Source organism: Ruditapes philippinarum, unplaced genomic scaffold, assembly GCF_026571515.1.
Source record: "Ruditapes philippinarum isolate M1 unplaced genomic scaffold, ASM2657151v2 ctg5402_1_1_1_1, whole genome shotgun sequence".
Lineage (NCBI taxonomy): Eukaryota > Metazoa > Mollusca > Bivalvia > Venerida > Veneridae > Ruditapes > Ruditapes philippinarum.
This window is the reverse complement of record NW_026860172.1, coordinates 46,904-64,131: the sequence shown is the minus strand read 5'-3', so window position 1 is coordinate 64,131 and position 17,228 is coordinate 46,904. Positions and strand designations below refer to the sequence as shown.

The window sequence follows — 17,228 nt, the reverse complement described above, 5'->3', positions numbered from 1 at the left end:
TAGCACTGAGAGTGCAGACCTCTGAACGTTACAGATACATTGTGAATATATTTATAGAAATTTCCATGAGTCACTTGGGTTAACTTATTGATTATTTTTTATGAAATTTGAATACAAAATTAAAAACAATTATAGTTAATATATGATTTCTTTAACATTTACCTATATACTAAACATTTACATTTAGTTGACCATGATGCCAATCTAATAAGATACGTGTTTACCCTTTAAACAGAAAGAAAAAAATATTTCTGTCTTAGGTTAACTATGCCTTCAAAATTATCAGGAAAACAATTACAATATGTCCGACAAATAAATGTAATAACATCATACAAATAATAGGTTGAAAAGGTTTGTTAGAAACACCTTTCATTCTTGTTGCCTGTCTTACAGTTTTTGCAGAAAATTAATGGACGACGATTAGAGATATCTCTTTTGAACAAATACGATAAAGGCTATACGTGCAATAATTTAACACTTGTTAAGCTTCGATAGTTTTTGAAAGCTCAGATTCGACAGCGACAACCAACATCAAAAACATCAACCCCTAAAAATCCCCTTAGAAACAGTCACAACAACAACTCATCCCACCCGCAAAAACAACAAAAAAGAACCAAAAAAACCCCAAAAATAACATTTTTTATCTTTATTTGATTAATCTAATAATCGGCACCTCTATCTGAATAAAATACAATTTTAGGTTTCTAGACTACCTTTAAAAGTTTAGTTTACCTACAAAAGTACATTACATTCTAGTCTTTACATTGTAATGCTTTTGTCATGTACGTCTCTGTACAGGTACTTTAGAGGTTTATTAAAATTGTGATTTTGTAGAAATATACCAACTTGTTGATTTTTGTTACACTTGTTAACTTTCAGTCACAACAAATAATGAACAAATAAATAATTACTTAAAACACAATAAAAAACTGAAAAAAATGCTTAAAGGTGGCGCTATTTAAGACTCAAATAACGATTTTTAAATTTTATATCGCGTTAAACATAATATTTCTTGAAACAAAATCAAAACAATCAACAGCAAATCACTATTAAACAAACCCTGAAATACCTTAATGTTCTAAGAATGGGTATATTTTTTTCTCTAAAAAAGTACCTCTGTTAAAGAAAGGGATACAAATATTATCCAAAACATTCTGGAATCCAAATAAAACACATCAACTTGTTTTGAGAAAATTGTTAATGTTCACAACATGTTAGGTCTGATTGTCCAAAGTTTCAAGTGATGGTCATTTTATGTATTGTTTATATATTATACCTACCCCTTTTAATAAAATTTGAAACACTTATCAAAAGTGATAAAACCAACAAGAAGTTTGTTGTCTTTAATAAGGATTTAATCAAACACCTTCAAATACTTTAACTTGCAAATAAAATCTGAAATCTTATCTATAGAATTAACACGTTCGCTACGGTAAATTGGCGTTCGGCAGGGCACTCCATTCTAACCCATATTGTTTACACTGATTTATGATCTTTTGATATTATTACTATCATTTTGAAGGCAATTTCGCGGACTTTTCATATATTGAAAGCAAGCATAAGCCCACATTGAAAAATTCATATTAAAACTCAGACGGTTGCAAGGTCTTTAAAATCCCCTCTTTTGTTCGGAGATATATCATATAAATAATTTTGAACATAGATTATTATATTGTGACTACGTTATCACGTGTTATCAAACAGGGTGCATTTCAATTCAAATACCACACGGATATATACTGATCCCTGTGTAATTTCGAAACTAGACTTGAAAATCTTTGATACTGTCTGTGAGATGGTAGAAAAATCTGATTTATGAACGGTAGCTTGTTTTGATACCTCAACGAGTACTGTAAATGGATCCCGGAATTGACTGATTTTCCCAATCGACCCGAACTGATTATTGATCCATTTAAGTGTTTTACAGATATTTTCTTTTCAATACATATAAATCTTAATTAGACCACATTTGATGAAATATATAGTACAAAGCCTAAAAGAATCAAATGAAATAAAATGTAAAAATATAAAAAATGTAAAATAAAAGCGTTATAATGCAAACCAAAAGGCGTAATTAGGCGAAACAAAAGGCGTAATTACACTTTTGGTAAAAATAATTTGTTTTGCGTTATAATACCACTTGTTTTGCGTTATTACGCATCTATTTGCATTACTATGTCTTTTGTTTCGAGTAATTACGAATTTTATTTGCGTTATAACGCCTTTCCAATATTTTATTTTATTTCATTTGTTACTACATGCATTACGCTTTCGTAATATAGCATTTGAAAATTGTGAATAAATTCACTTATTTGCTTTGTCAAGTGATTAGTATCAATTTTGTCTTTTTTATCATTTGGTGTTTTGGACCGATATTTAGTTCTTAATTAACTTAAAGGGGAGCGGTGGCCCAGTGGTTAAGGTGTCTGCCTCTCAACCCAGAGATCATGGGTTCGAGCCCTACTCGGATTACGACCATGTTTCTTCATATGACACCAGTACTGGTTGGTTCCAGGAAGCGGACTCGAAAGTGATTAATATAAGTTGCAAGAACTTGTTTCGCAATCGAGCTTAAATAAATATGTTTAAACCAATTAACTTGTAATCTTATCTCTTTTTTTTTTTGCTGAAAGAATTCGCTACTTAAATTCAAATCTGCAGTGCTTTAATGAAAATAAACAACAACAACAACAGCAGTTTGATAGAGCATGTTCATTGGTAAATGTTAGCTACTGTTCGTGCCTCAACAGCGACATTAAGAGTTTATGGTTCTCAAGTAAAAGAATCACTAGATCTATTTCGCTGAAATATAACACCGTAGAGACAATGGCAGTGATAATAAATTCAGACACATTTTTTTGTCACAGTGTCAATCGAAAAAGCTATATTCTAGATGGTATTTGCTTTGACCCTGTCGATGATCGAAACTGCGGCCTGCCAGATTTATGACCCTGAACATGACCACATTCTTATCTTGTTTTGATTAATAATATTCCACCTCCATGTCGTAAGCTGGGGCTTAGCACATGCAAAACAGAAATGAATTTCAAATATTACAAGGCAACTTTCCATCGCTATCAAAAAATACTTTTAAAACAAAACTAACCCTTAACTTTGTTTGAGGTGTTTTTTTTACTCGGGACAGAAATATTTTCTTTACCTGTCATAATTCCTTATTACTGTGTTCGCTATAGATATGTTTTTCACAATGAAAAGGCTAAAAATATGAATTCCTTATAACCGGAAATTTGCTATAACCTCTTTCGCTATAACTGAAATAACTGTACTGTTAAACACGTAAGAATATGTATGATAATGTAATCATCCGCCGACAGCTTAAGTTGTTGACAAAGAGGTTTACCGAAATAATCATTTTAACATTATCTCTCATTATCATAGTTTAATAGAGTATGAAGTTACCACTTATCATCCCTATGTCAACATTATAATCATAATAGCGGAGTGGTTCCACATTAAACTGACATTATGTTCTTTTTGTTTTGCTATCAAGCTGAGTAGACCTAGGCATATATATGTCAAACGAATAGCTTTTAAAATGTTTATTGATCAATAACAGTTTTGATAATAAAATATTTTTAGAATATAATATAAACAACTGCCTTAAATATAACACTCTTTTTAAGGCCTTGAACGTTATCAATACATTTCAAGGATATTTTGTTATGCCCCCGGGAGCATATTGTGATACCCTGTTCCGTCATTCAGTCCTTCCGTCATTCCGTCTTTATCAGTTTCCGTTCATTATTATCGCCGTTCCTGGACGGCGATATATACAATTAACAAGATTTGAACAGTTCTACCTGTACACCGCCTGCCTTTAGCCAATCAAAGCGAATAATTCAGTATCACATGATAACAAAATGGACGTAAAAAATTTCAATGAGGAATGCTTAAACCGCCATGTTTTGTCGGGCTACTTATTCGTACAAATGAAAAATACCATTATCAATGTACGAACTCAGTACCAGTCTTTAGTTTCTTGCAGCAAATTGCAATATTTTTTGCTATATGTCATTTCTGATTAGAGAATATAGTCTAAAAAAGAGTGCATTTAATTTCTTTCCAAAACTTGCACTTAAAGAAAAAAAACAACTTTATAAATGCTTTCTTTCGGGCGAGTTTAATACTATGAGTGTTGTTAGTGCATCATTATCGCATATATATAGCAGGTCAGTTATAGTCCGTTTCATAAAAATAATCGCAAAGCAGTCGACTGAGTATATAACGTCAATTCCATTTATAGCATGATCACAGACATCAATTTTAATGTGTAGCAAGTAACTGTAACTAATTACGCAAGAAGCTAATAATTTTTGCCGATTGATGCACTTACTTAATAAGTAGCCCATGTAGTCTAACTTATTATACTACGAGTCAAGTTATTGTGATATTTTTCTCATGGGCAATACTGAGTATCTTCTACATTCTGACCCAGCAGAATCTAACTGAGCGCGTCAAAATAGTTTGACAAGAACGGAATAGTAGAGTAAATCAAGTTTTTTTGTTGGCTTTATGTGTTGACCACAATAAAGTATTAGGCAGGAAAGGAAATATTATTTCTATATTCATGGCTGAACGGCGATTCCAAGCATTTTTGGAAATGCTAATACTTGTCTTAGTAACGGTTGCACACATTCAACTCAAATTTGACTTATATGGATATATGATACGAAAATACAGGTCAAGTTCGACTTTGGTTATGAACCGATGACTTTTAAGAGTTATGCCCCTTGATGAAATTTTCAGTTTCCGTTCATTATTGCCCCAACGGAATTACACATTCAACTCAAATTTGACATATGGATACGTCAAAGGAATGCGCAGATCAAGTTCGAATTTGGTCGTAGTTTGATGATTTTTGGCAGAGTTATGCCCCTTTCACTTTGAAAATAATATGAAATTTTCAGTTTCCGTTCATTATTTCCCCAACGGTACTGTACATTCAACTCAAGTTTGACATATCAATACGTCAAATGAATGCGCAGATCAAGTTCGAATTTGGTCATGGGTCGATGATTTTGGCAGTGTAATGCCCCTTTCACTTTGAAAATAATATGAATTTTTCAGTTTCCGCTCATTATTGCCCCAGCGGTATTACACATTCAACTTAAATTCGACATATCGATACGTCAAAAGAATGCGTAGGTCAAGTTAGAATTTGGTCATGGTTCAATAATTTTTGACAGAGTAATGCCCCTTTAACTTAAAAAAGAGGAAATTTTCAGTTTCCGTTCATTATCTTCCCAACAGTTATACATACATGTATTCAACTCAATTTTAACAAATGCATATATCATAAGAATGCACTGGTCAAGTTTGAATTTGCTCATGGTTTGATGATAGCTGACAGAGTTATCCCTCTTGGACTTTGAAAAAATATCAGAAATGTTTAGTTTCCGTTCATTATAGAGCTCATCCATTTCCATTGGTTCAAGTGATCAGTTGGAATACAGTTACAGTTTACATTGGTTAGAATACTCATTGCATTTCTCGCTATCGGTATAAGTAGCTAACCTGAACGTTAAGTCCGTTGAAATTTAAATCATATAAACAATACTTTTCATCTTGAGTGGTCATTCTGAATTTCTGTTTTTTCCATTGATTTCATATAGACTGGCAATTAACTTTTCCTCACTGTTGGTAAGGAAAAGTTCCTATATGGGTGGTTAAGTTTAGTTTTCCATTATAATTTATATCATATAGATTTATAATCATCTTCTCGACTGCAATTTATCAAATGTTTAACTTGAATTTACGATGTTATTTACATTAAATGAAATGCTAATCGCCTCTCTCTCTCTCTCTCTTAACTTGAATTTCCGTTTTAATTTACATTGATATATAGTTGTAATAGACTTTTCCCACTGCTATTTAAAGTGGTTAACTTGAATTTTCGTTGCAATTTACATAACATAGAATGCTTATTCTTTCTTAAACTTCCTCCTCTGGTGTGAAATTGTTAACCTGAATTTCAGTTGTAATAATTACTTAATACAGAAAGCTATTTGCATCATTTCTTCTTCAGCGGTTAACCAGAATATAGTGTTTCAGTTTACTTCATATAGAAAGCTTCCAAGCTGGTGCACTTCAAAAACCAAGGCCATTTCTAGCGAAAAATACTAAGTCTATAACTCCACAGGCATTACTGTTGCATATTGACTTTAAAAGTTATTTTGTCATTTGCTAAATTAATAGTTCTATTAAATATGAATTTGATCTGTAGAAATTAAAGAAAGATTTATCAAAAAACGTTACTAAAAAGCATTGTACAACAAATATATTTTCCATTTTTACATTTCAAAACGGTTTATTCACTTATTAGATACGAGAGTCGGTTATGAATGAGCTATAGATATATACTGAAAGATTTTAGTGTCATTTATAACAAAGAAGTACAAAAAGTCACTGATCCTTTTAAAAAAATAATGAAGTACTTAATTGCTCGAGAAAAGCGCACATTTTGCTTTCATGATCAGATCAGGAAATATAAGTTACATTGGCATTGCACATCGAATTGGATATTTTTTCTAAGATCTAAATAGATATGAAAAAGATCCAGGCTAGTTGAACTTATGTTTTATTTTAATATATGGTATATACGGTATACAATAATGACACATATAATAAGCAATAATACTATCAGAAGTTCATGTTTCTTGCGACCCAAGGTTTGACAGTAGAATAATTGGTCTTGTCGGAAATATAGCCTCCTTTCTCCATCCCAAAAGGTATTGTGGTACGCTGAATATTTCCAGGTGGTAAAGGTGCTTTTTTGCAAGTTTTAACACCATCTTGGCTTCTTTTCCTAAAGAATAAAAATGTGCTCAGAAGAGAATATTTCTCATGCATGCCATATAATATTTATATTTATGTACAAATCTAATCTGTTTGTACAATTTACATTTTAGGGCTCTATCAACAATTTTAAATGCGACATAATATAAATTATTCAAAGCTGCCATTTATACGCAGCTGCATCGTTGTACATTTAACAACTAAACTAAGTGTTCACTCACCAAAGGTTGTCACTATAAATCATTCTTAAGAAAATTACCAAATTCGTGCTTATATAACGGACAAAATATTGCTATAAGTGCAAATTAAATAAACTAAGCCGACCTTTGGCACTACTTTTCGACAGGAGATATCAATAACAAATAAAACTATACCAAACAATAGCCGTTAGACCTACTTCCATCAGTCGTAGGATATATAGAAAATGATTCATACAGGCATATTTTGCATTAAACTTAAACCGTTACATGGAATATGACTATTTATACATCTCTTAAACACTTAAAATAAGTTTTTTGTAAAGTAAGATTTTTTTAATTCGTTTTTTTAATCACTCATCTGCACGTGGGCTTCTTTAAATTAGTATACTTACCATCTGTATCTAAGGATTCCAAGCCAAGTTATTACACTGGTCAGCAGTAACACAGAGCATAGTACAATACCAAAAATCATGTTTGTCTTCCGCAGTCCCGAATCCCCTTTAAAAGAAGCAGGACATGCGGACAATTTTCTTTCATAAAATCTAGATTTCGCAAAATAATTTAAAAAGATAAAAAAAGAAAGCCTAGCATATTTCAGCTGACTTTTAAATAATGAATTTAAAATTAGCCAAACAGTAATACAGTTAATTTATTTCAGTTTATAATTATAAATTTTATTTATCGAGTTCAAGGTATATTCTCAACAACTTTTAAATTATACTTAAAGAAGTAAGGAGTCTTTTTAAAAATGTGGAATGAAGGTTGAAAAACTATGTAGAAAGATCTCAAGTATTTACACATAACTCGCTAGTTCTTGAAATAAATAAATAAATAAATAAATAAATAAATAAATAAATAATGATTAAAAAACTTAATATACAATCTTTATAATCTATACCTCTGGATAAAACTCTTTCAATACAGGTAAATGACCCGGGACTATTTTCACATCTTGAAGTTGTATTGCAAGGTGTCTTCTCACATTCGTCAATATCCAGATCACAGTAATCTCCCTGCCAACCGGGAGTACACGCGCATGCGTATGATCCTATTGTATTCTTACACGTCCCAGAATGCTTGCATACATCATCTTTACTACATTCATCTGTATCACCGGTACAGTTTTTACCTTCCCAACCCGCGGCACATTTGCAACTGTAAGATCCATAGCTATTTAGACACTGTCCGAAGTTCAAACAAGGAGAGCTATTGCACTCGTTGACGTCGTCCGTACATGTAACACCCTGGAGACCCGCGAAACATTTACAGTCAAAGGAACCGTTGGTATTTTTACACGTACTTGATTTAGGACATGGATCAGTAAGACATTCGTTAATATCAATTTTACAGATAGCACCTTCCCAACCCGGTGCACAGGTGCATGTAAACGAACCGGCGTTGTTAGTACACGAACCAGAGTTCAAACATGGATCATTCAGACATTCGTTTATGTCATTTTCACAGTTTGTACCTTTCCATCCTGATCTACATGAACATATATATGAACCTACATTATTTTTACATGTACCTGTATTCAAACAGGGGCTAGTAAGACATTCGTTCGTGTCATTTTTACAGATAGCACCTTCCCAACCAGGTGGACAAACGCATGTAAATGAACCCGCGCCGTTTGTACATGAACCCGAATTCACACATGGATTATTTAGACATTCGTTGATATCATTTCCACAGGAAGTACCTTCCCATCCCGGTTGACATCTGCATGAATATGAACCCGCGTTGTTTGAACACAAGCCTGAGTTTAAGCATGGATTGTTTTGACATTCATTTACATCCTTTGCGCAGTTTGTACCTTCCCATCCTAAAGCACATGAACATTTATATGAACCTACATTGTTGGTACATGTACCTGAATTCAAACATGGGTTATTAAGACATTCGTTTGTGTCATTTTCACAGAAAGCACCGTACCAGCCTGTTGGACAAGCGCATGTAAATGAACCTGCGTTGTTGATACAGGTACCGGAATTTAAGCATGGATTCTGTTGACATTCATTGACATCGTTTCTGCAGTTTTCACCTTCCCAACCTGAAGCACAAGTACACGTATATGAACCTGCGTTATTTGTGCATGAGCCAGAATTCAAGCATGGATTATTTATGCATTCATTGATATCTTTACCGCAGGTCGCACCTTCCCAACCTAACGCACATGAACATGTATATGAACCTACTTTATTTTTACATGTACCTGAATTCAAACAAGGGTTATTAAGACATTCGTTAATGTCATTTTCACAGATGGCACCTTCCCAACCTGGTGGACAGGTGCAAGAATATGAACCTGCGTTATTGGTACAGTTACCGGCATTTGAACACGGATTGTTCTGACATTCGTTGGTATCGCTCCCACAAGTTATGCCTTCCCAGCCAGTTAGACATGAGCACGTATATGAACCGGCTGTATTGTTACAGGATCCATAATTCAAACATGGATTATTGAGACATTCATTAATATCAGTTTCACAGTTGGTGTCTTCCCAACCTGGTGTACAGGAACATAAATATGCCCCCTTTCTGTTTGTACATGTTCCAGAATGCATGCAAGGATTAATTCTACATTCGTCTACATCATTCATACAATTCAATCCGTTCCAACCCTGACCACAATTACATTTGTATGAACCTGCATTGTTAATGCAAGTTCCATTATGTAAACATGGTGTGTTTTGACATTCATTAATATCATTTGAACAGTTTGTCCCTTCCCAACCTTGAGTACATGTGCATTGGTATGAGCCGTCCGTGTTTATGCATGTTCCCAAATGTAAACATGGTGTGTTTTGACATTCATCAATATCAGTTGAACAGTTTGTCCCTTCCCAACCTTGAGTACATGTGCATTGGTATGATCCGTCAGTGTTTACGCATGTTCCCGAATGTAAACATGGTGTGTTTTGACATTCATTAATATCAGTTGAACAGTTTGTCCCTTCCCAACCTTGAGTACATGTGCATTGGTATGAACCGTCAGTGTTTACGCAAGATCCCGAATGTAAACATGGTGTGTTTTGACATTCATCAATATCAGTTGAACAGATTGTGCCTTCCCAACCTTGAGTACATGTGCATTGGTATGATCCGTCAGTGTTTACGCAAGATCGCGAGTGTAAACATGGTGTGTTTTGACATTCATCAATATCAGTTGAACAGTTTGTCCCCTCCAAACCTTGAGTACATGTGCATTGGTATGAACCGTCGGTGTTTACGCATGTTCCCGAATGTAAACATGGTGTGTTTTGAGCATTCATCAATATCATTTGAACAGTTTGTGCCTTCCCAACCTTGAGTACATGTGCATTGGTATGAGCCGTCAGTGTTTATGCAAGTTCCCGAATGTAAACATGGTGTATTTTGACATTCATCAATATCAATTGAACAGTTTGTCCCTTCCCAACCTTGAGTACATGTGCATTGGTATGAGCCGTCAGTGTTTATGCAAGTTCCCGAATGTAAACATGGTGTGTTTTTTGACATTCATCAATATCAATTGAACAGTTTGTCCCTTCCCAAACTTGAGTACATGTGCATTGGTATGAACCGTCAGTGTTTACGCATGTTCCCGAATGTAAACATGGTGCGGTTAGACATTCATCAATATCAGTTGAACAGATTGTCCCTTCCCAACCTTGAGTACATGTGCATTGGTATGAACCGTCGGTGTTTACGCATGTTCCCGAATGTAAACATGGTGTGTTTTTGACATTCATCAATATCAGTTGAACAGTTTGTCCCTTCCCAACCTTGAGTACATGTGCATTGGTATGATCCGTCAGTGTTTACGCAAGATCCCGAATGTAAACATGGTGTGTTTTGACATTCATCAATATCAGTTGAAACAGTTTGTGCCTTCCCAACCTTGAGTACATGTGCATTGGTATGATCCGTCAGTGTTTACGCATGTTCCCGAATGTAAACATGGTGTGTTTTGACATTCATCAATATCTTTTGAACAGTTTGTCCCTTCCCAACCTTGAGTACATGTGCATTGGTATGAACCGTCCGTGTTTACGCAAGATCCCGAATGTAAACATGGGGTGTTTTGACATTCATCAATATCAGTTGAACAGTTTGTCCCTTCCCAACCTTGAGTACATGTGCATTGGTATGATCCGTCAGTGTTTATGCAAGTTCCCGAATATAAACATGGTGTGTTTTGACATTCATCAATATCAGTTGAACATTTTGTGCCTTCCCAACCTTGAGTACATGTGCATTGGTATGATCCGTCGGTGTTTACGCATTTTCCCGAATGTAAACATGGTGTGTTTTGACATTCATCAATATCAGTTGAACAGTTTGTCCCTTCCCAAACTTGAGTACATATGCATTGGTATGAACCGTCAGTGTTTACGCATGTTCCCGAATGTAAACATGGTGTGTTTTGACATTCATCAATATCAATTGAACAGTTTGTCCCTTCCCAACCTTGAGTACATGTGCATTGGTATGAACCGTCTGTGTTTACGCAAGATTGCGAGTGTAAACATGGTGTGTTTTGACATTCATCAATATCAGTTGAACAGTTTGTGCCTTCCCAACCTTGAGCACATGTGCATTGGTATGAACCGTCGGTGTTTACGCATGTTCCCGAATGTAAACATGGTGTGTTTTGACATTCATCAATATCAATTGAACAGTTTGTGCCTTCCCAACCTTGAGTACATGTGCATTGGTATGAGCCGTCAGTGTTTATGCAAGTTCCCGAATGTAAACATGGTGTGTTTTTGACATTCATCAATATCAATTGAACAGTTTGTCCCTTCCCAAACTTGAGTACATGTGCATTGGTATGAACCGTCAGTGTTTACGCATGTTCCCGAATGTAAACATGGTGCGGTTAGACATTCATCAATATCAATTGAACAGTTTGTCCCATCCCAACCTTGAGTACATGTGCATTGGTATGAACCGTCTGTGTTTACGCATGTTCCCGAATGTAAACATGGTGCGTTTTGACATTCATCAATATCAGTTGAACAGTTTGTCCCTTCCCAACCTTGAGTACATGTGCATTGGTATGAACCGTCGGTGTTTATGCAAGATCCAGAATGCTTACAGGGGTTTACCAAGCATTCATTTATGTCGACGGAACAATCGGTACCTTTCCAACCCGATTCACATTTACATTCATATGAACCTGGCGCATTGATACAATTTGCTTTGTTTTTACATGGATCGGAACTACATTCATCAATATCTTCTTTGCAGTCATCGCCCTTCCATCCACTGGAGCATACACATTTGTAACCGCCTTGCTCATTGGAGCATATTGATGAATGTTGACACGGATTATCTAGACACTCGTCAATGTCCGTGTCGCAGTTATCTCCCTTCCATCCAAATTTACAGGGACATTCGTAAGAACCAGGTGTGTTTTTACATGTGGCAGTGACTGGGCATGGATTGTTCGTGCATTCGTCTTTGTCTATAGTGCAGTTGCGATCAAGCCATCCAGGACGGCAAAGACAATGTAGTCCTCTCCCGCGCTTTTTGCATATTTGAGTTGGTCGGCACATTGAGCTTTGAAAAGCAAAAAAAAAAATGAAGTTTTATGAATTAAGAGTTCTAACAATAATGTAATTGATTTTGCAATTATCATTTCCTTTTAACAATAAAAGTTTTATTAATACTTTTGTTACATTTACAATTTTTAAGAGAGTTCCTTAATTCATGACGTGGAATTTTGATTATGACAATTATAATTTATCCACACAATTTCAATTCTAAACAAAAAAATTGAAAACGATGTTGATATTTACTCGTTAAAGCATTGATCCTGACACCATTCGCCAATCCATCCCGGCATGCATTTCCGGTCAGTTATACCTGGATCTTTTATTTCACAGTGAACGTCACCGGTCCAACCGTCCAAACATTCACACCTGAAGATATCAACATTCACACCTGAATATATCAACATTCACACGTGAATATATCAACATTCACACATGAATATATCAACATTTACACATGAATATATCAACATTAACACTTGAATATTTCAACATTCACACCTGAATATATCAACATTTACACCTGAATATATCAACATTCACACATGAATATATCAACATTAACACTTGAATATATCAACATTCACATCTGAATATATCAACATTCACACCTGAATACATGTATTAACATCTGAATTTATCAACATTCACATCTCATCTGAATATATCATCATTCAAGTCTGATAACTTTAACAAAAATAACCACCAAACAATAGTGGCGGAGGTGTTTTGGGGTAACGGAGGAGGGGACTACTTGGTTTCGTGGTTAAGTTTATTGATGATAATAAATAATGTGCGGAAGAGTTTTTGTTGTCTTCTGCCACTGGTGAAATTGCCATTACCTTACCTTTACAGACTCAATGCACTGGTAACTTTAAACAACTGCATAAACAAAACAAGGTAATTCATTGGTATAGTTGTATTTGAAATATTTAACAACTCAAATACAATGTACGCATAAGTTCCGTATTTTCTTGTTATAAAGAATGAAATGGCCGAATATTAGTTTTCAAGGGAGTTGACCCACACCCCTGTTGTATATTTGTGTAACTCTCAAACTATTAATCTTTTACTTGTTGAATTTCTTGAATTGATTTGTCCAGCGTTCATTTCATAAACTGTCTATAATTCATTGTGAATGTATTTAGTAACAAAGAAATGTGGAAATCACACATATTGAATTGCGTAGAAGTAATGTGCAAAGATATATATATATATATATATATATATATATATATATATATATATATATATATATATATATATATATATATATATATATATATATTATATATATATATATATATATATATATATATATATATATATATATATATATATATATATATATATATATATATATATATATGACGCACGACGCGAGAAAACCGGTCTTAATGACACTACAATGAATGTGCACTACAGCGATTTAAATGACGTCACTCTTATTGCGTATACACATGTAAACACGGAAATGCTTTTTATCGTGTGTTATTGTTTTTTAAGTGTACTTTCGTTAGAATTCAGAGGAAAGTTTATATGATGGAGAAGGAGTTAGAAGTAAGTGTCTACAATGTATAATTTATGAAAAACAACAACAAAAATATATCATGCATGTTTATTTATAAGAGCATCGAATTGATAAATATTTACTGTTGGTAATTTAACACTGACGTTTACAGTACTGTATAAAATCTACACTACAGTACTGTACTTTAAGTATGCTTTGAAATACAGAAGAATAAATTAATCGCCAACATACATCGGTGCCTTTATATAGAATAAATTTACGTTGTTTTGATCTCAATTAAATCAAAGTCTATTGTACTGTAGGGGTTTACCAATCGATCTCATATTTTATAGGCAGATCTAAATTTAGGTTAATTTAAGAATAATCTAATCAGTCGCAAGTTAAATTAATACTCTTTTTCATAATTCATTTACAATATGTTTCTATAATTCATTTAGAACATGTAAGCAATAAAATAATATATGTCCAAAATATGTTACGTCATCATGGAATAAAAAAGTTTTTTAGATTTAATATTGTCTTTTATTGATTAATTAGCACGCTAAAATATTGCTGAGAGTATAGCTCAGTGGATTATGTTGTGGCCTCACAATCAAACAAATCGAGTTCGTATCCTGTCTGATACCAATTTTTTTATATCTGTTTTTTATTTATTTTTTGTCATGCATAGGATCTGAAATCCCTCTACTCGGATTATTTTTGGGAGAACACTTATCAAGTCACAAAACAGATATTTCGAGAGATACTGACTATGATTATTCAGAAGTGGAAAAATGTGACACTTGCAACGACGGCACTGCGGGACCACGTACTTCTCGCACAAAAGGTAATAATAGGAAATGAACATTAAATGTAACAATACACTTATAAATAATTTAAACAAATATCTGCCATGCTTGATTTTTTTCCAAGCGTATTTTGATAAGATCAAATAAGATTTGTACTAAAGAATTTAAAAGAATGCATGTGAGCCACTGATTTCTTTTCGGACAATATTATATAATGAGTGCATAAAGCGTAGCCACACGTGACTCGGAGGAAAAGTTTGTACAACTTACGTTTATCCTGGTATTTTTTCAGTTTGTAGCAAAATATTTACAATGATATAAGGGACAAGAGGTTTAATATATACTCAAAACTACCATCTTACACAATCAGATATACATCAGTACTAGGGATATACTACTAAAATATTACAACCACTACTTGTCAACTCATATAGTATCAGTAAAAATACCAGTACTGCTGCACCAGTATGTTTGGTTTGGAAGCAAATAAATACCAGTGCTTTTACATTTTAGGGATTTTACTATCATTTTACCAAGTCTGTACACGTTATATTTTAGGACAAAATAAAAACCGTTACACTGGTTACGTTGGTTATTTTTTTATGTTAGACGATAAGACAGGACAGAATGAAAAGATTGAGTACCATATGCAAGTACTAGGTACTGATTCAAGAAATCTTCATTACTAAGATTTTACTTACTTCTAGTTACTCGGCAATCTGAACTGATTTTGACACTCTTATCTGTTTTCCCAAAGACAAAATATGAACACTGTAGTATTGTTAAAAAGCACCTCAAATCGCAGCAGGTAATTAATGCTTTTCAATATAATTACAAAATAATTTAAATTTTCTTTTAAAGACATGCATGCGCGGTGTTTAGTTGATGCGGGATTCGCACATCTAAAGGCATGATTTAGAAACACTTCAACAGCTGGCCGATGTAACAGAGAAGTCATCTACAACAAACAGCCGGTATGTTACCCCAAGCGGTCATGGCGGCAATGGAAACCTGTTCTTGAGGGATTTTCGAACCAATTATTGGTATAAGGTAACCTATGTTTATCTCATTTAAATGTAAATGTTGAAACTCAGAACTCCAGACTAAGAAAATATCTTAAACATGAAAATTTAAGGGTTAATTGTTTCTTTAATCGTTTACAAGTAGCTTTATTTTCTTCTTTGATTAACTTTATATTTTGAAGAAAATGTAGATACTGTATAAATGGTCCTTAAAGAGTTATCTGTTAAAATACTTTGTAAAATTTAAAAAAAGCAAAAAAACAAAAAACATAAGGAAATAGTTATGTAATTACATATTAATAGAAATTGTTGTTACATAGAATGTCTCCACATGTATATTCTTCGTGATCAGGAACAAAATATTATGCAGACGGAATTCGCAACATATATCCAGCTAATACACTTTAATGCGAGATAAATTCTGTAACATTTGTTTCTGGTTTAATTAAGTTTATATGTACGGATGGTCTTATTTTACATTTACATTTTATGAAAATCAGTCATGTGACCAAGTTTACTGTCATGCTGTAAAACTGTCCAAGCTCTTCCGTTCTTTTAACTCAACGAGTTGTAAATGTGCTCTGAATAATGTTTTTTTTTATTTATTTATTAAAGCATATTAGGAAATAAGTTTGCTGCATTTTTCATTACGGACATTTATCATTTTTCTATAGATAGAAAATTCCTGCACTTCCGGTTCCAGTCGAACACACCGGGCGTGGTTATGGCCAAAGTAACACCTGAAGGCGAGGAATATTAGATTCAAGTCTTGAAAAGAACACGGATTCCGGTTCAGTTCATGTGTCCGTCCAAGCGTTATTACGCCAGTAGGAATGTCAGCAGTGTCGCGAAGTGTGCGTGCGTTCGTCAGTCAAGACAGTTAATCATATCAGTGCACTGTTACAACAGCTTAGTGCAGATTTAAATAGTCCGGCTGTTTGATGGATGTTAACAACACGAAATGAATAACTTCAAATATATTTACGAGGCAGAAAAGTTCAATGTTTCTATTTAAATATCAATTGTTGTTAAAGCACGGCCATTGTTTCTGTTATAAAGAAAAATAGAACTTATTATTTAACTGTCTATGTTTTTTATAAGTATAAAACGTTAAACGTAGACTTATATACTGTTGTTGATTTATTACTTTGGGTATATACCTAAAAAATTGTCTGATTTCAATATATGCGACCCGTGCATACTAAAACCCACCAACACACCTGTGCCTTCTGACCGTGGTCTGCATGCATTATTTCTTTTTTAAGCAGAATATAGTCTGAAAATTTCCCGTAAAGATGTTATAATTAAAGGTATATAGTGTGGTAATGGTTGAA

The 17,228-nt window shown here is 33.8% G+C and overlaps 1 long non-coding RNA gene and 1 pseudogene across 1 annotated transcript; one reads left to right on the top strand and one right to left on the bottom strand.

Moving 5' to 3' along the window:
• Positions 1-6,632: 6,632 nt before the first annotated feature.
• LOC132759124 (neurogenic locus notch homolog protein 2-like) lies at positions 6,633-12,556 on the bottom strand (annotated as a pseudogene).
• Positions 12,557-13,911: 1,355 nt separating this feature from the next.
• LOC132759121 (uncharacterized) lies at positions 13,912-17,021 on the top strand. The gene is made up of 3 exons (XR_009629669.1): positions 13,912-14,910; positions 15,734-15,922; positions 16,569-17,021. It is a non-coding gene; the product is annotated as an uncharacterized LOC132759121 (long non-coding RNA).
• The last annotated feature ends 207 nt before the right edge of the window (positions 17,022-17,228 follow it).